Genomic DNA, 24,780 nt, shown 5'->3' with positions numbered 1-24,780 from the left:
TGAAAATGAAAAGAATTTTGCAATTGCGAATCCACTTTCATTGCATTCTATTATACAAAATTAAAAGGCTCGTGCCGAGCGCAATCACACTCTCGGTAACGAACGCACAGGGCAAAAATATAATGAAAAGAGTACTTACATTTTTCAATTACACACTTTCGCCCAAAATACATGAACTCGGCGCGAGCGCGCCCGCCCTCGCACCGAGACATAATTCAAGGGTTCAATTCATGAAAAGAGAGGAAAATCGCCGCATCTACGGCGATAACTCCATGTTGGTTCATAATTAAGTAATGAAAATGAAAACAGTGTACTTACAGTTTCATTTTCAAGTCAAACAACCATTATAGAAAACACAATATAAACAAAGCATACGACGATGAAGCGGGCGCAGAGAGCGATGACGAACACGTCCTTCACACCCGCGGCCGAAAGCAAAAGTGATTTGTTACCTCCCAGTCGCGCGGCGCGCGACTGTCGGACAAGCAGTTAACTACCGTTCTCCCCTTGTTCGAAGCTTACAACCGTTCCAGCTGCCGCTAGCTACTTCCTATTGTTAAAGGACCGATGGTTTGTATTACGTATCGGAACAAGTGGTGGTTCAAACCTAGCGGACCTCAGGAAACGAGAACCACATCCAGTTCCAACTTGGAACTCGTTCGAAGTTTTCTTGAAGATTCAAAGATCTTAATAGATCATGAAAGATCTTTGTTATTCGAAAGATCTAAATTCCTATGTCTGAACACCGCAGCCAGCATGCTTCGGTATCCTTTGATAGTAGATACTGCCAAACCGCATTTTTCTCTGAGGAAAACTAGGAATCTGCTATCTGAAGTCACAGAGGTACTGGAAGAGGAAAACTTCTGGTTCCTGCACCAACGGCGAAAGACATCCCACTTCGACTGGTAGACTTAAGGGTCGAAGGTCTTCTAGCTGAGGCGATAGCCTTAGCAGCTTTTGTCGAAAACCCCTTCGCTCTGACAAGACTTTTGACAGTCGAAAGCCAGTCAGATTGAGAGCGGGGAGGTTTCTGTGAAACCTGTCGAAGTGGGGTTGTTTGAGCAAATCTTGTCTTTGTGGAAGTGCTCTTGGAAAGTCCACCAACCATTCCAGTACCTCTGTGAACCAATCTTGGGCGGGCCAGAACGGAGCTACTAGCGTCATTCTTGTCTCTCCGAGATAGTAAATTTCTTGAGGGTTTGTCCCAGTACTTTGAAGGGGGGAAAGGCGTAGACGTCTAGCCCTGTCCAATCTAGGAGAAACGCATCCACTGATACTGCTCCTGGGTCTGAGATCGGGGAGCAGTAAATTCGATTCTTGTCGTTCTTTGCTGTTGCAAAGAGATCGATGTGAGGTCTGCCCATCTTCTCCACAGGTCTTGGCATACCTCTGAGTGGAGGTCCACTCGGAAGGCAGGAGTTGATTCTTCCTGCTCAGGAGATTGGCCCTGACGTTCCTTTCTCCCTGTACGAATCTGGTGAGAAGACTGATCTTCCTTGTTTGAGACCAGCAGCATGAAGATCCCTTGCTGTTTCGTACAGGGAGAAGGAGTGCGTCCCCCCCTGTTTTTTTTGATGTACGCCAAGGCTGTTGTGTTGTCCGAATTGACCTGCACTACTGCATTTCGGACGTGAGGTTCGAAGGCTTTCAATGCCATCCAGACTGCCATCAACTCTTTCTTGTTGATGTGCCAGGACACCTGATCCCCCTTCCAGGTGCCTGACACTTTCTCTTGTCCGAGCGTCGCTCCCCAACCTGCTTCCGATGCGTCGGAAAACAAACACATGGCTGGGGTTCGGCATATAAAGAGACATTCCTTCCACAAATCGAAGTGGGTTGTTCCACCACCGAAGGTCTCTCTTGATTTCCCTTGAGATCTTGAAGGAGAACTCCAGATCTAGGGAGAGACGCCTCCAGTTCTGGTATAGGAAGAACTGTAGAGGCCTGAGATGCAACCTTCCTAGAGAAACGAATTGCTCCAGGTCGTTATTTTCTCGTAGCAACGAGCTATCCTCTCTGGCGACGGAAAAGCCCGAAAAGCCAGAGAAGCTATCCGAATCCCCAGATAGATCCTCTCTTGACTGGGGATTAATTGAGACTTCTGGAAGTTCACCAGAAGTCCCAGAGAACTTGCCAATGTAAGGGTCTTTTGAAGGTCCTCCAGACATCTTTCTTGAACTCTGCTCTGATTAGCCAGTCGTCGAGATAAAGCGACACCCTCACTCCCTCCAAACCAAATGTAGCCATTGCGCCACGTTTTTTCATTAACCCCGTGAAACTTGGGGTGCAGTTGATAGGCCGAAGCACAAGGCCTTGAAATTGGAAGATGTTTCCTCCCTCCCATCATGAATCGTAGATACTTCCGTGAAGAAGGATGGATCGGCACATGAAAGTAGCGTCCTGAAGGTCTAGAGACACCATCCAGTCCCCTGGACGAGAGCCGCTAACACTGAGGAAGTTGTCTCCATGGCGAACTTCCTCTTTTCCACAAAGACGTTCAGGGCGCTTACATCCAACACCGGTCTCCATCCTCCTGAGTTCTTCGGAACTAGGAATAGTCTGTTGTAAAAGCCCGCAGAGCTGGGGATCTTTCACTAGTTCTATAGCCTCCTTCTCTAGCATGAGATCTACTGCTAGAGAAAGGGCTGATTCATGATGGGGTCCTTGTACTTGGCTACCAACTCCCTCGGAGTTGTCGTCAATGGTGGTCTTGACGAGAAGGGAATGAGGTATCCTTTGCTGACAATCGATAGGGACCAATTGTCTGCCCCTTTGTGGGCCCAGACGTCGGCAAATTTCAGTAGTCTGGCACCCACTTGATGTCTGGAGTCCTTGATCGCTATTTCTTCCCTCTGACTGACTTAGAGAAGGTTTTACCTCTCTTAAAAGGTCTAGTCCCTCTGGTTGCAGAACCTCTGACAGCGGGTCCTCCTCGAAAGGGCTCCTGTCTCAGAGGAGTCTCTTTCTTGGCCTTGGTTGGAAGACAGAGCGAGGTTTCCTGGCCGCCTGGGCTAACATGTCCTGAGTAGCCTTAGCTGAAAGGGCACTCGAGACATCTTGAATAATTTTCTTGGGAACAGCAGAGGAGAGAGTTTGAGCATACATAACGCGAGGCCCTTTGCGCATGTGACACTGCCTTCGTGAGAAACGAACAGTAGACCGACCGTTTCTTAATCACTCCAGCTCCAAACAGTGAGGAGACTTCACTCGATCCGTCTCTCACTGCTTTATCCATGCAAGTGAGGACACAGTTAAGATCTTCAGGAGACAGAGAATCTGGGGTCTGGGTCTTATTAGCCAGAACACCTAAAGACCATCAAGGAAGTTGAAAACTTCCAGGACTCGGAACATTCCCTTCAGTAGGTGGTCAAGTTCGTTCATTATCCCCACGTAGTCTTGGCGGACAAGAGGGCGGAACGACGAGCAGAATCCACCAATGAAGAGAAGTCCGAGTCCGCAGACGAAGGGAGAGCGAGGCTAAAGGTTCTCCCGATTCGTACCAGAATCCCAATCTGCCAGTCAGTTTAGACGGAGGGAAAGAAAAAACCGTCTTCCCTTTCTCTTCCTTAGAAAGGAGCCATTCCCCAAAACCTCTAAGCGCCTTCTTCATGGAAACAGTAGGTTTCATCCTTACACAAGACGAAACCTTCGACGTCTTCGAAGTGGAGAATAACGAAAGAGGAGAAGGGGGAGCACAGGAGAAAGGATATCTCCAAACTCTTGCAGGAGTAACTCTGTCAGCCTCTTATAGGAGGAAACAGAGGAGTCTTTTGGTCCTTCTTCTTCTGAGGGGTCCTGTTCTTCCTGAGCTGAAGAGCCTCATGATCCTTAGAGGCGCGACTATTCTTAAAAGAGTCTCTAGAGGAAGTAGACGTATACGTCTTGGAGACAATGCTTCAGGAAAGTGTCTACTTGCAACATCCTTCTTGTCTGGAGGAGTGCGTTTCCCAGATTCTTGGAGCCTAACAGGAGTAAGGCGGCAGTCAGGCGCAGAGCGCCTGTTTGAAGAAGAACTTCTATCAGGCTCTTGGCGCCTATCCAAAGGAGAGCGGCTACCAGGCGAACAGCGCCTGCCATACGAGAAGCGCCTACCAGGCTCTTGGCGCCTGAACCGAGGCGAGAGGATCTCTGGCGACGAGCGCCTACTAGGTGAGCGCCTACAAGGGGAGAAGCACCTGCTAGGCTCTCGGCGCCTGACTCGAGGCGAGTGAAAGTCGGGAGGCGAGACGAGGAGCGGCTACGAGGCGAGTAGCGCCTACTAGGCTCTTGGCGCCTGTCAAGGGGAGCGATCCTGTCTCGAGAAGAGCGTCTGTAGGGTGAAGATCTCCTGCGAGCAGTTTGCTCCTTGTCCGAAGGAGAAACCTGTCTTTCAGGCGAATGTCGCTTAGACTCAGATGTGATCTTGTCCGAAGCAGAAAGCCTCCTGCGAGAATCCGAACGCACAGGTGAGCGCGCCGCTTCCGTCGAATAGCGAGAGTCAGGAGAGGGGACCTGGACTTCTTTACAGGAAGCGAGACGTCCTTCCTACGACGAGAAGACACGCAAAGAGAGCCAGCCAGAGCCGAAATCTGCGCCTGAAGGTTAGCCAACACCCTTGCAGGAGAATTCACAAACTTGTGAACATGGTGACGAGGCTCGATCTCCGCTCGGGGAACGATACTCCTGAGATCGCTTACGCTTCTTCGCGTTCCACCTCAGGCTCTTCCGAAAAAACTTCAGGGCTGGAAGGGCGGGTCGCAGGGAGCGTTCCAGGCTCTCTTCGAAGGGCGCGAGCTTCCGAAGAGCTCCATCCTCCTGTTTAGGAGAGGCGAAGGCGAAGACGAGAAGCATTGGCGCAAAATTTCTCTCTTGGAGCGATCCAAGGTAGCCTGGGAACGATCAACAGGAGCTACCGAGGGGACGCCTGACCGTTGGGGATGCTCCCTAACCTCCCTGCGGCTTTCGACTTTCCTCCTCCACTGGGACTGGGAGTCTGGAAGAGGTCTAGGCCTGGAAGCATTAGGGAGCCGATCAGACGCACCCTCCACTGCACTGGGTTCACTGCACAAATCACTATTGGAATCACTCTTACCTTCTAATTGTTTGATTTTCCTCTCCATACTGCGAATGGTGGCTTTCATGGAGGCCACTTCCGAAGGCGCATCTTCGGCTTCGGTGCAGGGAGCAGGAGCTGAAACTGACAAAGGAGCTACTTCTAAAATAGGATTATCTACCTCCAACTCGCTAATACGAGATCTACTACTGCTCCTGGAAGAAGCTTTCCTAACTTTATCCTTTTCAAGCTTCCTCAAGTAGGAAGACAAAGACTTCCATTCATCCTCATTCAGCTTTTCACATTCATTACAAGGGTACTTCACCAAAAGTCCGTAGAAACAATCCAGGGCGAAAACGAGAAAAGAATCCAACTGTCAAGAGGTACCGACAACAGGTGTGGTCGACACCGACGACAGAAAAAATCTGGCAAGAAAGGTGTGTTGGTTCTTACACCCGCTTCCCAGCGGCGGGTAAGGTAGATCACCTGACCTACCTGTCGCGTTAGCCGCGAGTTTTGAATTCTGTCGTGACGTCAGAGACGTAAGCTAAGTATATGTCTGACAGGAAAGTTCATGTACAAAAATGACCGATCGTACATGAGGTTGACCTAGGTCAATCCCAAGGGATATGGATCAATTTTGAAACGACCAATAAAAACGCATCTTATGAATATGATTCACACACTCACAGCCTCACCTGAAGAACATCGCTCTTTCCCTCGTTAACCACCATCATGGTAAGTGTACATTTTATAGTGTTCCCATAAAGTGTCTCTGCAGACGAGTTTGATAATTGTACTCATTTGTATATATCCATTGTGATACGGTTTCTACGCAACACCGACGAATTCATCAAGACGGGGAGCATTATAATTGTTATGAACAATGATTTTGTTAGCCCGGACAATGCGATTGTACACATTAACATTATAGAATCACAGTGGCGTGTTCTTAAAAGGAGTGCATTACCAAGACATGGTACACAGAGAAACTTTATGAAAGCTATTTTTCTACATACTGCATCCAGAAACGGTACCTACAAGATATTTCGTGTCCTTTTGGGCATTCTTGAATCTGATCAAGCGTGTCTATTTGTTCAGAAGCTGCCCGACATCCCCCCTCTCAGACTTAATTTCCCGGTCTGAAACAATAAGACCAGGACCTTCTATCTGCGAAGCATATGATCCCCCGACCATTTCAAAGAAGCCGAGCTGAGGCCTTCATGGTCGTCGGACAGCAGCGACTCTGAATAAGCTAAGTTGTATATTAATTTTTAAGTTGGCCTAAATTAGTGTTTCGGTTAGTTTGAAGCCAGTGCCAAAGCACGTGTTCGAACAGATCTATTAGCCCTAAATGGGCACATAGGTACATGTATGGTGCCACCATTTGTATATAAAGTGGTAGGTCAGTCTGTGGTAACGAGTACAGTGTTAAATATTACAGATATGTGGGGAATTATAGCCTAGCCTAGCTAGCCGTGTCCTTTTGTATGTAGAGTGCCTAATTCTCAGTGACCCCTGAGCTAGCGCGCGCAGCTACACAATACTTCTTGCCAGAACAAACAAGTTTGCCAAGAATATTTAAACATGCGGATAATGCACGAAGCGCCGTTCCGCCATGTTCTTACTGACAGTACAGATTAAGAAATTCACTGTTAAAATCTAATTTCACAGTAATGACAGTTAGTGGTAGCCTAGGCTAGTCTGTCGTTTTACATGTATAGTACCTAGGGTTCAAAGTTCTGTATGCAAGGTATGGGGTCCTAGGCTATCCTAGGTCAACCTTGTATGCAAAGTAATCGGTCAACCGTAACAAAACCATAAACATGTACATTAATGTCCTCTACACCGGGAATTGAGAGTTTCCATCGCCGTAAACGTCAGAGGCGGTACCCCCCCCCCCACCACCACACCCCAAAAACCCTGGTTTCCCACAAGGGTCCCCCTTTCCCCTTTGATGTTTTTCCTATGCTTTCTATTCACTAAGTCAACTACAAAATCGTTGTTCATAACAATTATAGGGTAAAACACCGCGTGGACTGACCCAACTCACCGACTATCACGGCTGGCCACCCTCCGAAAATGTACATTATAATGCGTCCTGACACCGAAGATGGTCATCAGTCACGAGTTGTTGTTGGTGAGAGAAGGAGCTAAAAACCTCTACTCTCCTTTCGAAGTAAGTAGCCTATTTTCTCCAAGTTAGAAATTAACGCCATACTTGAAGATTTAAACAGAGGGTAATGAAAAGGGTAGTCTCCATACATATAGCTAAGTCAATACACAGACAATAGGCTATACAGTCTACACAGAGTCTATATATAGTCTATAGGTAACCTGTAACTTTGCTAACTCACCATATTAAACGGGAATTGTGTGGTCACAGAATAATATTCAATATCAGACGTTTGAATAGAAGTCACGCAGTCAATGGAGTAGCATCAGTAGTAGTAGTAGGCGGGATACTCCTATGAAACGGCTCCCTTGCTTGTTTTATTGGTTCCTGTTTCCTCCTAAGCTCCCAATCCACAAACACAGTTGCGGGCACACTGCTACGTTGTTTATTAATTGTTTACGTTGCTCATTATTTAGTTTAACTTTCTGTTACTTCAAAATTTTGTATTTTAATTCATGACTATTTTCCCTTTTTTGCCACAAAATAACCCACGAAAAATTACAGATATTTCTAAATTGGATATAATACAATATTTCTACTTTACTGTTAACCCCATAGATATAAAAGCCTAGATGCCGCATCGGCGCTAGCTGAATAGGCTGGCGCACGTCATCAGGCCCGCCATCTTGGGGCGGTAATTCAAACAATGCAGCAGGCTGCAGTATCTAACGTTTTTTCGCCACTATTCGCTTAATATTGCACGGATTTTCTTGTCTGATGGCTCGTTACAAAGCTTACACAATTCCCTACAAGGATCTAATAAAATAAAGTTGTCCTTATTGTTTGAAAGTTAACTTACAATGACTTGTTTTCAGGCAGGTAGGGGGAAGGGGGCTAGTTGTACACAAATGTTATATTTACCCATAACTATTGCTATAAACAATAATTTGAAATGCTGTGATAAGACAGCCTACAAAAAAAATGGTTAAAACAATATTGTTTAAGGGCCATTAGGTCAATAGGGTAAATGTTGGACACTAATTTGATGTTTCTAGATTTCTTTCACTGCATTATAGCTATGTAATATTAGTGTTAATCTGGTCCTTGTAATAAGAACTAAATGGCCAAGCAAGGCACATAATGAGTTTTTGTTGATGTTTTGATATAGCCTGCTGATTTCATATCAATGCATATAGATTATCATTACAATGTAGTATCATTAAAACTGTTGGAAACAGCAATGAAAAAAACTTGTTTAAATTTGCTGGGAATATTTTTTATAAATAAATGCCACAGATGTACAATAAATGTTATATATACATTCAATGTAAGAACAAATATCATGAAAATAAATCATTGTGCAATACATTTTGAGAGTTGTTACCTCAAAGTATAGGCTTAATGACCCATAAGGCCACCCACAGCTTTAAATTTATACATGTGTGACCAAACCAATGAACAGATGAACAGTTAGCTGAAAAAAAATTAGACTGGCCTTATATTGTGGTCTAGGCTGAAAGGCTCGGTTGTGGGGGGGGGGGGTTGGGGGCGCGGTTACTATGACCTGGGTATACAGGTTGCTCGTCGGAGGATTGGCTCATTTTGGCAATTTTGGTCTATAGAAGTATAGAGATGCCCCAGGCCCTTATCCCAAATAAGGTATAATAATTTGGGTCCTTGACAACACAGGTCTAGAGATGAGCTATATTGAACTGTTAATGCTTGCCATAATGATATATCTTAGTCTGAGCAAATTATAGGTAGTTTTGTGAAAAAATTTAAGTTCTATATAATTATTTCACCATATAAAAATTAGGTCTAGAGATAGGTCACTTTTGCCACTAGACGAGGTCTCTTGATACCCGCTAAATTTTCCAAAGCCAGTCTAGAGGTCAGAATTCACTGAGGAGCATCCCGTTCCAAAAAATGGAAGAACCCCACTCCCACCCAGGCTCAAAGGAGCAGGCAGAGATGCAAAGGCTAGATAACACAGAAATCCTAGTTTATTCTCCTAGGCCTACTGTAGTTTCATTTTAGGCTCAACCCTACAGTTTTTATGACTTAAACTTGTAGGCCTGTGCCAAAAATTATATTAGGGGATTTTTTAACAGAGGCACTTCGAGAGACAAAGATTTTACTTGTAAGTTTGCACAGATCCATAGCTGTAGGCCTACTTTAGTCACTGTCTTATCACAGCATTTCAAATTATTGTTTACAGCAATAGTTATGGGTAAATATTAACATTTGTGTACAACTAGCCCCTCCTTCCCCCTACCTGCTAAAACAAAGTCATTGCAAGTTAACTTTCAAACAATAAGGAACAACTTTATTTTATTAGATCCTTGTAGGGAATTATATAAGCTTTGTAACGAGCCATCAGACAAGAAAATCCGTGCAATATTAAGCGAATAGTGGCGGAAAAACGTCATATACTGCAGCCTGCTGCATTGTTTGAATTACCGCGCCAAGATGGCGGACTTGTTGACGTATGTCCGGCCGGCCGATGCGGCATCTAGGCTTTATATCTATGGTTAACCCAACCACCTCTCATTTCTTCTTCTTTAAATCTGAGGCAGCGCCGTTATATCTACTTAGCTTTGACATCCATCCCTTTCCAGGTTAATTAAGAACATTCTTAATTTTGAGGGCTAGTATCCTTATATATTCTCCCAGCTTTCTGTTAGGGGATGTCAGTGTCCCTAAATTTATGTCCTGGTTTGTTTTTTGTAACGATTTCACATAAATAAATGTTCGGTGGTGTCCTCCTCCACTCTGCTTATTTCACAGACCTCGTCCTTAAATTTGCCCTTTAAGTCAACAGATTCAGTCTGGCTTTCATTATGATACACGCATCCTTTGTTGTTTCCAGTTCCCTTAATTGTGTACTGTTTTTGCTTGAAGTTATCTATGAACTCAGCTTCTTCATTTCTCTCCTCTTTTCTCTCAAAGTCTGGATATCTTGGTTTAATTCTTATCTTTTTTCCCTTTTCAGTGCTTTTTGGAACATGGTCATGAGAACAAGAGTCTTCTTCTTCTTATTCTTCTTCTTCTTCCTCTCCGACCTCCTGAGAGTCGTTCCCATTGAGGAGGAGCCGTTGTTGCTGAGGAGAAGATTTTTATATAATCAAGGTGCTGATTTTAGCCCCAGGATCTCTCTCTCTCTCTCTCTCTCTCTCTCTCTCTCTCTCTCTCTCTCTCTCTCTCTCTCTCTCTCTCTCTCCTGTCGACCTGATTCAGCTTCTGATCGTTACCGAGGTCTTTCTCCTGAGGGCTTTGATTGTCCAGGACTTGGGAAGGAGCTGCATTTCATCCCTGCAAACTCTCAGTGTATACTCGATCTCACAATATTTGCCTTTTCACTTGCAGTAGTTTGTGTGCGTGTTCGTGTGCGTGTGTAAGTGCACGAACGTATCTACAAAGAATATATGATAAATATACAATTTTTAACTAAACAGAAGTTAGTAAGAAAGTGTTATAGACAATGCTAATAAGATATTTTGTTTAACTGACACCCATCAGAAAATAGACAAATTAGCATTAAGTAAAGAAAATATGAGGGATATGAAAGACAAAAAAGGAGGAGGGTTAATTATGCTATATAGAAACAGTGTTAACACAGAGATAAACAAGGTTGAGACCATTAGCAAAGTTTTATTGTATGTTAAATGAAAAATATACAATAATACTATTCATATTTTGTTGTTATACTTATCAGTAGGAAATAAAATTGGAATGTGAAAACATTATTAAAAACATATATGACCAAGAATCATTATTAATATTAGGAGATTTTAATGGCCATGTAGGTTTCTTAGGCCACCAGAATACAGACAGAAACGGGGAAATAATACTAGAATGGATGAATGAGCATAGGCTAATACTACTTAATGGAGATGACAGATGCCCTGGAGTCTACATGGGAGAGGAGAGATGAAAAGTGTAATAGATTTTGCTTTAGTCAATGAGAAGTTCTATGGAAATTTGAGGAGATGGTAATTGATGAAGACAAAATTAATTTTATATCTCTGACCATAACCTAATTTCCATTAACTGACATTCAAAAGACAGAACAAGAATCTAAACAAGAGTGAATGGGAGGAAGTCAAATACTTCAAAACAGATGAAGGTAGCATAAGTGACTTTATTAAAAAACGAGAAGAGATCTTAATAGATAAAGACATAGACAGAATCTCAGAAATGGACTTATCAATAAAAGAAGTAGCAGAAGACAAGCTAGTGAGAACATATAGGAGAAAGATGCTAGTAGAGGAAAAAGTAGAGGAAATAGGAGAATGAGAAGAATCAACCTAGGTTCAATGAGAAATAAGAAGAGGTGTTAAGGAAAGGAAAAAAAAAAAAAAAAAAAAAAAAAAAAAAAAAAAAAAAAAAAAGAAAAGAGGGCTGAATAGAAGAAAAAGAAATGAGAGCGACAATGTCGTAAAGGAAAGTCTAGAGAAGAAAAGAAAAAGGAAGTGCAGCTATTAATAAGAGAAGAGATAACAATTTATGAAAAGAAAATAACAGAAGAAATAAGAAGAAACAAAAACAAAGAGCTCTGGGAAACTATTGGTAAGTTAAGAAATGAGCAAAGAGCCAAAAAAGAAACTATACACTTATATAACGAACAGGAAAGCAAGCTAAATGAGGCTGAAACAAAGGATGAATTAGTGAGCTATTGGAGAACCATTTACAGCAAACACGAAAATAAAATAAAGGAAATCTGGAACGAAGACAAAAGGATGGAATATGCAAAATGAATTGACAGAAGAAGATGATATCATAAGAATTGGAGACTATAGATTCCCAGAAGTACTAAGAGAACACATGGCCCTATTGATGGAATGCAAAAGGAAGATAATCCCAATGCAGGAACCTCTGATAACCAAGGAAAAAGTCATAGCTTTTCTAAGTAAGCTCAAAGCTAAAAAAGCTGCAGGCCCAGATGGAATCAAACCAGAGCTTTACAAAGCATTAATGAAGAGCAAAACCTGTATAGAAGCATTGGTTAGATGCTACAACAAGGAGCTAGAAATCAAAGGAAAGCCTGAATCTTGGAAGAAATCGAGAACGAAAATGAAAGAAAAGAAAAGGAAACCAAGGGCTAAGGATCTAAGGCCAATAGCTTTATTAAATATATCATACAAAGTATTCATGATGCTGATAAAAGACGAAAAAGAAGTACACCTCAGATTGAATGAAGATCACGAATGCCAAGCAGGATTCACAGGAGGGAGTAGGATTGAAGATAATATCCTACAATATTGTGTAGAAGAGAGCTTTTAATAGTAATAGCTGTCGATTACAGTAAAGCCTTTGACTCGGTTGTTATGGGAAAAATATTCCTTTAATTATTAGTGATTTATTTAGGAATTGATTCATCATCCTCCTCTAATATCTTTACACTGCTATTGTAAGTGAATGGAACTATAAAATATTTTCATTTTTGTTGTGAACACGAGTGCGTGGCAGTGTAGCCAGTCCCTTGTTTTGTTTATCTTTCACTTTGAGTATGGGAGCGCTGCCCTGAATCTTTCGTCTGCATTTTGGTAACACTAGCAACACATGTAAGAATCATGAATGCTCTAGAGTGTTAGGCATCATCAGTCCAGCCTTCAATTTGGCTATTTTACCAAATTAATAATGCAAATTGTTATCTATCCCTTGCAAGGGATCTAGTCCAGGGGATCTAGTCCAGAGATCTAGTCCAGGAGTTCTGAAGACACGGTAAATTAATCAAGTCCAGGAGACTAGGCCTGGGAGAAATTTGGCATGATGTAATGAGTAATAAAGAAACAATCTGAATACCAGGAATTTTCTTCAGTACCCCTAAAATGGAAGTCAGCACTTCAATTGCCTCCCGGTGGGAAGAAAATCACCTGGCCTCATCAGTAGTAAGACCCATACACCCAAGGAATATCATGCAATAGCAGGTAGGACAGGCCTACCCTAATTCCCAGGCAGCGTAAAGGTCATCAGTCTTCATACCCACCGTGTCAACTATGACACAGTACCATTCTCCGACCCCTGTCTCCAGGCAAGAAGACTGACAAAAGTGTATATGTATACAAATAGTATTATTATTCTTATTCTCGTATCTTAATGTCGTGGCGGGGAAAAACCGCCTGTGACACGGTAAACAGAGAAGGTCTGATTAAAGTCATGAAACAGTTCAAAATACATGCAATAATCATAGAGGCAGTAGCTAATATATACGAAGATAGAACATTATAGACCTAGGGAGGGGATGAACAGGAAATGGAAATTACCAGTGGAATTAGGCAAGGGTGCACAGGTTCTACATCACTTTTCAAATTGATGACATATTTAATAATCAAGAAAATGGAGGAGGAAGGGACAGAATTCGAAAATGAATTAGTAAAGATAAGGAAACTTTTCTTCGCTGATGATGGGTTAGTATTAGCAGGAAATATAGAAGATGCAAGGAAAAATATAAAGATTTTTTATAGATATAGGAAATAAATATGGGCTAGAAATGAATAAAGAGAAAAGCAGCATCATTATTTTCAATATGAAGGATAAACCAGAAGAGATTGAGGATATAAAAGTGCGGGAGAGTATAACATATTTAGGAATAAAGGTAAACAATACTAGAAATCTGTTTAAGCTACAGAAAAAGGAAGATGGACACAGCAGCAGAATTTAGCCAACCTAACCTATTCAGTGATAGAGAAAGCTGTAAAAAAGTGCTTAAAGGTAAAACATATGGGAAAAATATAGCTCTACCATCAGTCTTATATGGGACCAATGTAGTTATTTTAACAGATACAGAAATAGAAAAAATTGCAAAGAATAGAGAATGGGGTTTATAGAAAAAATATTAGGACCTTGTAGAAGTACAGTAGTAGCCACATTAAGCGGGGATATAGGAGCATCTTCCATGAAAAGCAGAATTATAAGTGGAAAGCTAAATTATGTAAATAATACTATAAATGGAAGGAAAGAGTTACTGAAGAAAATAATTATAGATATGCAAGAAAATGAAAGAAAATGGTGGAGAATAGTAGAAAAGTACAAGCACGAAATTAAAATCAATTTAAGAAAACTGGAAGAAATGTCCAAAACAGAAATTAAAAGACAAAAAACCAGAATCTGGGGCACAGTGAAGTGGGAAGAAGACTTGGAAAATAAAGTGAGCCTCCGTAAATTATTATAATAAAAAGTGAAAAGTGAAATAAAAGATGAAGAAATTTATGACAACACTTTTGGCTCGATAATTCTCTTTAGAGCCAGAACCAACTCACTGAATTTAAATATAACAAAGAGACACAATAATGGGAACACCTGTTGTCCTTTTTTGTGTTAATAAAGAAGAGGATATTTTTCATTGTTTTTTATATTGTCTTGCTTTCAGGGAAGAACGCATTAGATCAATTGACCTTCAACAAAAACATAATGAAATAAGAAAAGACTTTAAATAATATGTGGAAAAAAAGAGGAAAAAAGAATAAGAGCTCAACAATTAGAAATAACTCTTAGATTAAGAGGTGACGTTGTAAAGACATTGCCACCACCCATAACCAACTAACCTACCATAAACCGCATCTATTAGTTACCTTAATTACCATATACTTATTCAAATGATAAAAAAATTAAATCATTAATTATTTTCCTACTGAATACTTACAATTATCCACCAATTGACTTAATAGAATAAATAAAAGCAACCGAAACCACTTCTGAACCAGATCAGTCTCAAACATAAACATAATCGAATAGAAGACGCCCAAAACGTTCAACAAAATCTGTCATGAAAGAAATTTCCCTTCCTGTTGTGAGAGAAGTTTGACAGCGCTCGAAAAAGACGATACAATCCACATCACAAAAGCTGATAAAGGATAAAATGAGAAGGTACAAAATGTCTGTGTTGTGAGAAAGAAAAATGAAAATTGAGAACGTTTCTTAGTTTACTGTCCAGCATACAATGAGGTTGGAAATAGATATCGTTTTGTGCGGCAATAAAGAGGGGTTGGTAGTTAATATGCTCTTATTGGTAGATCTGCTGAGGGAGGAAGCGGAAAATAGGAAAGAATTTCTAAAAGAATTGTGGCATTTCAGAGAGAAGAAACTCAAACACAAACAACGGAGGAATAAAACAAGCAAGGAGCCGTTTCAAAGACGTATCCCGCCTACTACTACTACTGATGCTACTCCATTGACTGCGTGACTTTATTCAAACGTCTGATATTGAATATGACTCTGTGAACGCACAATTCCTGTCTTAATAGGTGAGTTAGCACAGGTTACTTATAGACTATATATAGACTTTGTGTAGACTGTATAGTAGTGACTGTATATTGTCCGTGTATTGCCCATATGTATAGAGACTATGGAGGGGTCTCATATCCGCGGATGATCGATTTTCGTGGGAAAAAATCTGTAATTATCTACCTATCTATTACATGTAGCCATACTGCAGTTTTGGAATTGAGATGGAGAACATTACAATAATTGTTGTGAACAACGATTTTGTAGTAGACTTAGTGAAAAGAAAGCTTAGGGAAAACATCAAAGGGGAAAGGGAGACCCTTATGGGAAACTGGGTTTTTGGGGTGGGGGGAAATGGCCTCGGACGTTTACGACGATAGAAACTCTCAATTCCCGGTGTAGAGACACATTAATGTACATGTTTATGGTTTTGTTACGGTTGACCCTTTAGGGTAGATCATCACAGCAGGCCACGCAGGCCACCTACCATCAATGCGGAAGCCACCCTCCGAAAAACAAAAGTCATTATAACGCGTCCTGACACCCGAGATGGGCATCAGTCGCGACTTGTTATTGGTGAGAAACGGAGCTAAAGACCTCTACTCTCCTTTCGAAGTAAGTATTTTCCCCAAAGTTAGAAATTAAGGCCAAATTTTAAGATTTAAACATTTAAACAGAGGGTACTGAAAACGGTCTCAAACGTAGTGCAAATCTCACCAAAACGCGTTCAACATTTTTACTTACAACTCGAGGTATTTAGAAGATTGACGCCATCTCGATGTTTACGGAGTAGCTTGTGTCAATAAACTAACCATTTCCTGTGATAAATATCCCGACACCACTTGTACCCACAGACGCTGGAGCAAACTTTTTATCACAACAACTCGAAAACACGATTTCTATCAACAACAAGCCAGGCGTAAAACAGCTGTTGGGGTAGAAGATGACGAGAAGCGTGCTCTTGGCTAATTTTTAAATAAGTAGTAAAACATCAATATTTTACATATTTATGATGATTAATTTGAAAATATTCGTTATTGAAAAAGTAACTCGACTCTGACTCAAATTTAAGTAATTATTTTTCTGAATTAGAACGTTCTTTCAAGTTCTGTATTATGACGTCACGACATCTTGACTTTCGTACCTATTGTAAATAATTGCTATACTCAACTGTCATTGCAGAACAGTTTACCAGTTATTCATGCAGATTGGTTATCAGCTATACATGTAATGTTATAATCGTAATGCGCATATATATCTTTATTATTTACTTTTTGGATATATGAAGATGTTTTTACTGCTGGATTATCGCCGTAGTGTGACGCAATCTTTTTCGGTCCATGGGCCTCTTGTCTGTTTTCGCACCATAAGAAATTATGGGGCCGAATTTGCAATGACCAGAAAGTCGTTAAAAGAGGAAAGTTAGCATTGAGGGGCATATGTTTTGACTGAGAAAAATAAAAATTTTATTCAATAGCTAGCTTGTAAAAAATACTTGGTTATAAAAACTTGATTGACAACTAAGCAGCATGTCTACTAGGGGTTTCAGAGACAGTGCAAGCAGGTTTTTGGGCAATACCTATTTCTGTAACGAACACTCTTAACAGAACGAGATTTTGCTATAGTGCATTACACCAGTGCCGTAATTTATAAGGGTATCGTGAATCACTAATCGTAAAGAATAACGACACTGTCCTTGTACCAAGAGACAAAAACTCCATTATGCAGAAATGGATACGAACAGCGTGGATAAAGCTCCACCTACCCTCTCCCCAACCAACCCCCCCCCATCCCTTTTCCTTCTTCGTTCCTCCGCCTTCCTTTCTCTTCTCTCTCTCTCTCTCTCTGTGGCTGTTGCCATTTCGGTATGTGTTGACCTCCAAACTGGGTATAAGACTACACACAAAACGTTGAAATTGGTGAAATTAGGCTATGTATTGGAAGTATATATACATAAATATTAAAGGCAATTTTATCATTATTGCATTACTATGACAACTAGAATTCATGGAAACCAGTTTATAACCTGTTAAGCGTCACCCACGTTAATAATACGTTTACCGCGATCTACTCGGTAGCGCCTTCAACGGGATATTACGTTCAAGACTTTAACTGTGCTTGTCAAGTCGTCAGCCCCGTAATAATACGTTTACTCGCATAGAAAGTGTAGGAACATCATTTGGTAACACTCTCAGCACATGGGAAACTTATTTCCAAGCCTGGCAACTCTTCCTGGTGGTGGTCGCTTATGCTAGAAAAACTGCCTGTCCCTGTTGGTTTTCTTCAATACGCTTCGGGCGTTTATCGAGACAAATTGGATTTCGCGTCTTTCACAATGAATGTCCCAAAGAGGAGGCATATTTCTTTAGGTGAGATCAATCAAATACTAGATGAGGAGTGTGATATTGATAAACCTATTTGATGATGAGAGCTCTAGTTTCTGAATTCTTGAATCCTCCAGTGATGATACAAACTTTTCTTCCAATTGCGGGAGTGAAGATGACTTTTCTTTGCCGAGTGACTGGACTCCGAGAAGAGAGAGAGAGAGAGGAGAGAGAGAGAGAGAGAGAGAGAGAGCGGGAGAGAGAGAGAGAGAAGAGAGAGAAGAATTTCCAACAAGTTAATTACAGTATGAATAACAAGCATAAAAATCAATATTAAACTTTGAAAAAACTATCATCAGTGCTATGATCCCTGATTACAAAAAAGCGTGACGGTACGTAGCAGCGAGCTCATCAGGGCGGACGCTTAACAGGATAATGGAACGGCGTATGTGTGCAGCTCCACTAATGTGGCAACGATGATTTTGCCATTCTTAAGCATGCAAACATTAAAGCATGCAAACATTAAAGGTTACATTTATTTCTGGCATACGATTGATTTAAGAAATTCAAAAATACTAATAAAGACTGAATCAAATGAAAAGTGCTAGCAAAAACAAAAAAAGCAAAAAAAAAAAAAAAAAAAAAAAAACGTAGTCGTTCCTCTATGCACTTTTCCGTATTCGTTCCTCTATGGGTTTTCGGCAGCCAGATGTACGAAAACGTTAGAAAACACATTTGATTTTATCTTACGTTAGAAATATCTGTAATTTTTCGGGGTAATTTGGTTGCAAAAAAAGGGATAATATACATGAATTAATCAAAATTTAAATAAAAAACAATGTAAATTTAAAACTAAATAACGAGTAAAGTAAACAGTTTAGGGAATAAAACTTGCAGTTCGTCGTCTGTCGTCGTCTGTCGTCGTCTGCTTGCTTTGTAATTGTGTTTATGGCGGCTCGCGCTTAGAAACCAGGAACAGCAACGGGTTTTAAAGTGCAATGTGGAGTGAACTGAGACCAAATGTGTATAATAACAATCAAATAAGCACTGTGGAGTTTCAGTTGTGATGGCAGTAAGGATAAAAAACCGCCGATTACAAGGTAAGAATGAATTCAGTTCCAACCATAACCCCGGGAATAACAAGTTTCATACTTTCACTATATAGGCAACAAAATGTTGGTTTATTGTGCTGATTACAACTGCCAATCTTGAGTAAGATCAATAAACGTTACATACATACGCTAACATTGTTCAAATGAGTGCTGGAAGGCTGGGGGAAAGATGGTGTCCGTCACTGATGAAGAACCGTCCATGAAAAACGTAGCCGCCATATTGGATTTCAAAACTGCCTTGAAAACATATTTTGTTACGAAGAGCTCACATGCTTATTTTAGTTCGTATGGGGCTTTCATATATCACAATTATGTTGACGAAACTTCAGTCTTTTAAATGGTATGCTTAGAGTTGCAATTGTATTCATGTTTCACCAATTAAATATCGAGTGAATAAGGACCCGTCTACCGTGATGAGGGTTGGCCTGTACTGTATGTTTCCCCCTACATAGAAAAGTTTGACCCATAACTTTGCATACAAACCTTTGATCTGCTTACTTTACAAGCAAAATGTTTGACCAATTACCTTGCATACAAGGTTGACCTAGGATAGCCTAGGGATCCCTACCTTGCATACAGAACTTTGAACCACTACTCTGCATGTAAAACGACAGGACTAGCCTAGGCTACCACTAACCGACATTACTGTGAAATTAGATTTTAACGGTGAATTTCTTAACTCTGTACTGTCAGTAAGAATGGCGGAACCGCGCTTCGTGCCGTATCCGCATATTTAAATATTCTTGGCAAGCTCGTTTGTTCTGGCAAGAGGTATTGTTTCGCTTCGTGCACTAGCCTCAGGGGTCACTGAGAATTAGGCACTCTACATACAAAAGGACACGGCTAGCCAAGGCTTTAAGGGGAAACACCACAATGGAGCCATCGTCATCGCGTGGCTCAGCCTTATTCACTCGATACTTAATTGGTGAAACAAGAATGCAATTATATCTTCAAGCATACCATTCAAAAGATTGAAGTTTCGGCAACATAATGTGATATATGAAAGCGCCATACAAACTAAAATAAGCATGTGAGGTCTTTGTAAAATATGTTTTCAAGGCAGTTTTGAAATCCAATATGGCAGCAACCGTGTGACGTGCCGTTCGTAACCACAGCCAAGCTACTATCTTTCCCAGCCTTCCCAGCACTCATTTGAAGAATGTTAGCTTATATATGGACTAGTTGAGCCACTACAGCGTCTGAGGCCACCCTCCGAAAAAGTGCTTTAACACGTCCTGACACCGGAGATGGTCATCAGTCACGAGTTGTTGGTGGGGAGAGCAACAGCTCGAGACCTCTACCCTTATTTCGAAGTAAGTAATTTCTTCAAAGTTAGAAATTAAGGCTATATTTTAAGATTAAACAAAGGGTAATAAAAAGTCTGGCCATATGCAGTGCACACTACCTCCATGACGCTTTCAAAATTTTTACTTACAACTACCAATATTTCGAAGATTGACACCATCTCGATGTTTGCGGAGTCGGAGTCGCTTGTGTCACAAAACTTCCCATTTCCTGTGCTAAATCCACACCACCACTTGTACCTATAGATGCTGGGGCACTTTAATCATCAAACAATCATAGCAATGACTTCCAACCACTACTTTTTTAAGGAAACTACGATTTTTGGTAGAAGAAGAAGAAGAAGTGTGCACTAGATAATTATTTAAATAAATAGTTAAACGGCAGTATAAGGTCATGAATTGCATAAATATTTTTACATATCATGATTATTAATTTGAAAATATTTCGTTGTTGAAAACGTAACTAGATTCCTGACTCAAATATCAACAACTTTGCTTGTGAATGGTACGTCCGGCGTCTTCGTGCTCTTCAATTGTTTATCAGTGTTGCTAATTGGTATGGTGTTTACCTTCCAAACTGGTATAAAGACTTGCACAAAACCGGGGAAATAAGTGAAAAATTAGCATATCTATTTGTAGTATATATACATATTAGAGCAATTTTATCGTTATTGCATTACTATGACGACTAGAATTCACTAGATTGGCTACGTTGGGTCATTTTGCCGTGTCTGCTTGAATGTTACTTCAGAAAATATCTGTAATTTTTTGGGGGTAATTTTGGTTGCGAAAAAAGGGAATATAGACATGCAATTAAATACACATTTTGTTCATGAAACTTACCTGTCAGATATATATATAGCTGTCTTTTTCTGAAGTCCGACAGAATTTAAAAAACTTCCGGCACGGACGCAGTGGTTCGGCCAGGTGGTTAGTACTCATTCCTGCCGCTGGGAGGTGGGTATCAGGAACCATTCCCATTTTCTGTTCATAATTTTTCTGTCGCCGGTGCTGGAAAACACCTGTTTTCAGTACCAATCCGTCTTAGGATTTTGGAAACTTCATTGCCGCTAAGTATCCTAATTGTCTTTTGATTTATTTACTTGGGATTTGTGGCTAGGCATACGCTATCTTAAAATTGTTTTGAATTGATTCATTTTTGCATAATATCTGAATCTAGTTAGGCTAGTTTCAGAGGAGTTTGTATGCAAAGATAGGGTGTGGCTACCGAAAGCTTCAGTAGATCCGCACTTAGTATGCACGAGGGGTTATGGGTCTTGCTTCTTTGTTGAGATTTGTCATGTAAGGAGTGTGAGACTTTGTCTATTCTGTAAGGAAGACGTATGATTCGTTTATGTACGCAATTAATCAGTAAACAAAAGTCAGGATAGTGAACCTGCTAACCTCCTGTAGACTTTATTTTGCCCAACCCTGTAGTATGGCCTACAGGCTATGAATATGTCTGCGAGAGGTGCTCGCTCTCCTTCATTGTTGTGAAGAGTGCTACTTCTGTAATTGGTTACTCCTAACCCTGTATTGTTGCCTTCCGGGCCCTAATCAGTGTCTGTAGAGGGTATGCCCTTTCTCTGATACTCTATTGATTGCGTAACTTAGAATCGAAAGTGCTTGCTTTAGAGAGCAAAAGTTGAAGTGGCTAAGTGCAGTGACAGTGCCCCTTGTGTAGAGGAGGGTGCGTCAAGATCGGCCTTATTTCGCCTCTAGGCTGGGACCTCTGCTTGATTCCCGGAAGGAAGGTTACGAGGAATCCCACCGATCTGGCGTGCCTTCGGCAGTATCTGATGAAACTCCTCAGGCTGCCAAAGTGCGTGCACGTGCACGAATCCTGTAGGATTGCTTTCTCTTCCTCCGAAGCGTCCTCCCCGCGCAGGGGTTGGAGCTTTCGGAAGGACTCGCGCCCTCTAAATAGAAGCTTATAGAAGAGGACGCTTCACGTCCTCTCTCTCTCTCTCTCTCTCTCGCGTTATGCGTTTCAGTGAGAAGTAAGAAGGCGAACGTCGCCTGATCACGTGTATGTCTTTCCACCGAGAAAATACGAAAAAGAAGTCATAGTAGCAGGACGCTTTTGAGAGCGACGTCCGAGCTTTGTTTCTGTGAGAATAAGAAGGCGTTCCCTCGCCCCTCGTATTCTCACACGATCAACCCTCTCCTGAGACTGCTTCGTGCAGTCGGATTTCTCTCCGAGATGTATCTCCTCTTCCCTGCAAGCAGTTTCTCTCGCTTGTTTTGACGCCTGTCAGGAGCGTGACGCTTTTTCTGCACGCTTCTTTTGACGCTCGGATGGACGGCAAGCGCGCACCAGTGGACGGCGAGCGCGCGCCAGTGGATGCCAAGCACGCGCGCCAGTGGACGACCGAGCGCGCGCCAGCGCATGCCAGGTGTGTCGCCTGGCTGAACGTTTTCTGTTGAAACTCTTCAAGCTCTTGTTTACGATTGGGCCTAAAAGAATTTTTACCTCTACCTTCGGTGATACCTTCTACCCCACCTGCAAAGAATATCAAGTAAGCAGTGCTTCGGAGGATGCTTAAAGTGAACAGACAACTTCGTCTTCAAAACCCACCAAGCAAGACCTCGGGTTTCGTGAATTCAAGAGGTCTCTCGTCAATTAATGCTTGCTTTTCGAAACAAAGGTGGATGGAGTTAAGGAAAGCTCAAGGCAAGATCCTCGTTTGCTCTACCGCCAGTCAAGACTTTGCGATAAGGCAGTTACGGGTTATGTAAAAGCTCGACGTCCTCCACGTCATGATGCTCGAAGATGTTCGGTAGGAATCTTGCAAAGGCACTCATCAAGAGGACGCTCTTCAGGAAAGCGCCAAACACGACTTCCTTTGCCATACTGCCAATGAATTTAGGTTGCAAGCTTTTTAGTCCATCTGAAGGGGCTTTTCAAGATGAATAGATTTTGTTAGTTCCTAGTCGGACTACGCTGCCAAAGATGAAACATCGGGGTCTACCTGCCGTAAGCCCAGTCTCTTAACAGGATTCTTGCCCTTCCTCGATTGATACAGGAATCGAAAAATAATATGCTCGACTTCCTGGATTACGTTTTGTTAATTCAGTGACTTTCCCCCCATTGACAATATACTATCGTTTTGTGTCAAGTAAGTGGGATACCCTCATTGACAAAAAATATCTCTTTGTCCCGTAAATGGGTTAGTTCGCATTGACAAAACATTCTCAATAACTTTATATTGCATAAGCGGATAAGCTCTTTTTGACTAGAGTTCGGAAGAGCTCATCATTCATCAATCACAGACTCGTACAAGAAATAGACTTGTAGACTACGTCAATGAACGCTTATGTCCAATAACAGAAGAAGCTGAGCTGTCCGCTTCGATTCTCTAAGATTTGTTCATGAAACTTGCCTGTCAGATATATATGTAGCTGTATTTCCGAATTCAGCTATAGGATATGTCTGCCTGGTAAGTATGAACAAACTTTATTGTATCATAACAATATCATATTTTGCCTTGCGTTATTTTCTACTGGTTGGTTCAAGTCATATACGCTTGCTGTAGTTACCTCTTCGGATGGCAACCGAGAGGTCCCATTGTCTATTTTATTTAAGGACATTTAATCGTTACCTGCAGCCTTCCAGGAGTTTCCGATTTAGCTTTTACCGTTGTATTGTAGTGTTATTACGACACAAACACACCTCTATATTTAGCGTTTTCTGTTTCGCTTAAATATACAGGGGGTCCCTCGAGTTACGACGTTGATCCGTTCTTACGATGCATCGTAACACGATTTTCAGCGTAAGTCGGAACATTGAAAAATACCACATGATTTAATGTAAATACCTATCAATAACAACGAGAGAACAATTCCTTACCTTTATTAGTTTGATTGGCTTGCACACTGGAGAGGAAGCTGCGGTGCTGGAGAGACTGGGGGAGGTTAGTGAAGAGAAAAAAACCGAACCTCCAGAAGTTGCTGGAGATGCTGAGGCAGATGATTCTTGAGGTGAGGCAGAACATACTAGTACTGGAGATGCTGAGGCAGGTGATTCTTGAGGTGAGGCAGAACATACTAACTGGAGATGTGGGGCAGGTGGAGTCTTTAGGTGAGGCAGAACTACAGAAGGTGCTGGAGATACTGGGGCAGGTGGTGGCTGGGGTTAGCAGAACATTCAGCAGGTGCTGGATTAGCAAGAGGCAGCTGAGGTAGAGGGTACAGGATCTTCTGCAGGCCTCTCTACCTTCTTAAAATACTGCTCCAGGTTAGTCTGAACAGAGAGCGACCTCTTTTCATCCAAGATCTCCTGTAACACTGCATCAATCCATGACGCCTCTGGAAACCCTAGTGAACCTGTCCAAGTTGGGATCCTGAGCATCAAAAGTTGACAACGCTTGCTGCACTCTGCAAAACCTCTTATCAAGTCCTGCCTTGTGAAAGCCTTAGGCTCTGGGGTGGGTGCTTCTTCTTCTTCCTCTATTATCTGCTTCTCCAGTTGTATCAGGTCCTCAGCAGATAACTCCTCGCCATGAGACTCCAGCAGCTCTGTAACATCATCAACCTCCATCTCCAAATTGATTTGCCTTACTCAGGGCAAACAACGTTCTTGACAACTAGCTGAACTGTGTCCTCAAACCCATGGAAATCAATTCACAAACAATTGAGGACAAATTTTCTTCCAGACACCATTCAT

The 24,780-nt window shown here is 41.6% G+C and overlaps 3 protein-coding genes across 7 annotated transcripts in view; 1 reads left to right on the top strand and 2 right to left on the bottom strand.

The window, feature by feature from the left end:
• The window catches only part of LOC135204742 (zinc finger protein OZF-like), a 569,882-nt gene that overhangs the window by 55,207 nt on the left and 489,895 nt on the right, over positions 1–24,780 (bottom strand). The window contains exon 1 of one of the 5 annotated variants that reach the window (XM_064234902.1): positions 7,390–7,532. The exons of the other annotated variants lie outside the window; for them this stretch is intronic. The gene's annotated coding sequence lies outside the window, so the exon portion shown is untranslated. Of the gene's footprint in view, positions 1–7,389; positions 7,533–24,780 lie in introns of those variants that run through there. 5 annotated transcript variants of the gene reach the window in all.
• LOC135204743 (zinc finger protein OZF-like) overlaps positions 1–24,780 on the bottom strand; it is a 535,786-nt gene that overhangs the window by 421,643 nt on the left and 89,363 nt on the right. The gene's annotated exons all lie outside the window — the stretch shown is intronic.
• The window catches only part of LOC135204744 (gastrula zinc finger protein XlCGF8.2DB-like), an 81,849-nt gene continuing 72,311 nt past the window's right edge, over positions 15,243–24,780 (top strand). Inside the window, exon 1 of the mRNA XM_064234908.1 lies at positions 15,243–15,394. The gene's annotated coding sequence lies outside the window, so the exon portion shown is untranslated. The remainder of the gene's footprint in view (positions 15,395–24,780) is intronic.

Source organism: Macrobrachium nipponense, chromosome 47 (assembly GCF_015104395.2).
Source record: "Macrobrachium nipponense isolate FS-2020 chromosome 47, ASM1510439v2, whole genome shotgun sequence".
Classification (NCBI taxonomy): domain Eukaryota; kingdom Metazoa; phylum Arthropoda; class Malacostraca; order Decapoda; family Palaemonidae; genus Macrobrachium; species Macrobrachium nipponense.
The sequence above is the reverse complement of the archived record's forward strand: the minus strand, read 5'-3'. Positions and strand labels throughout refer to the sequence as shown.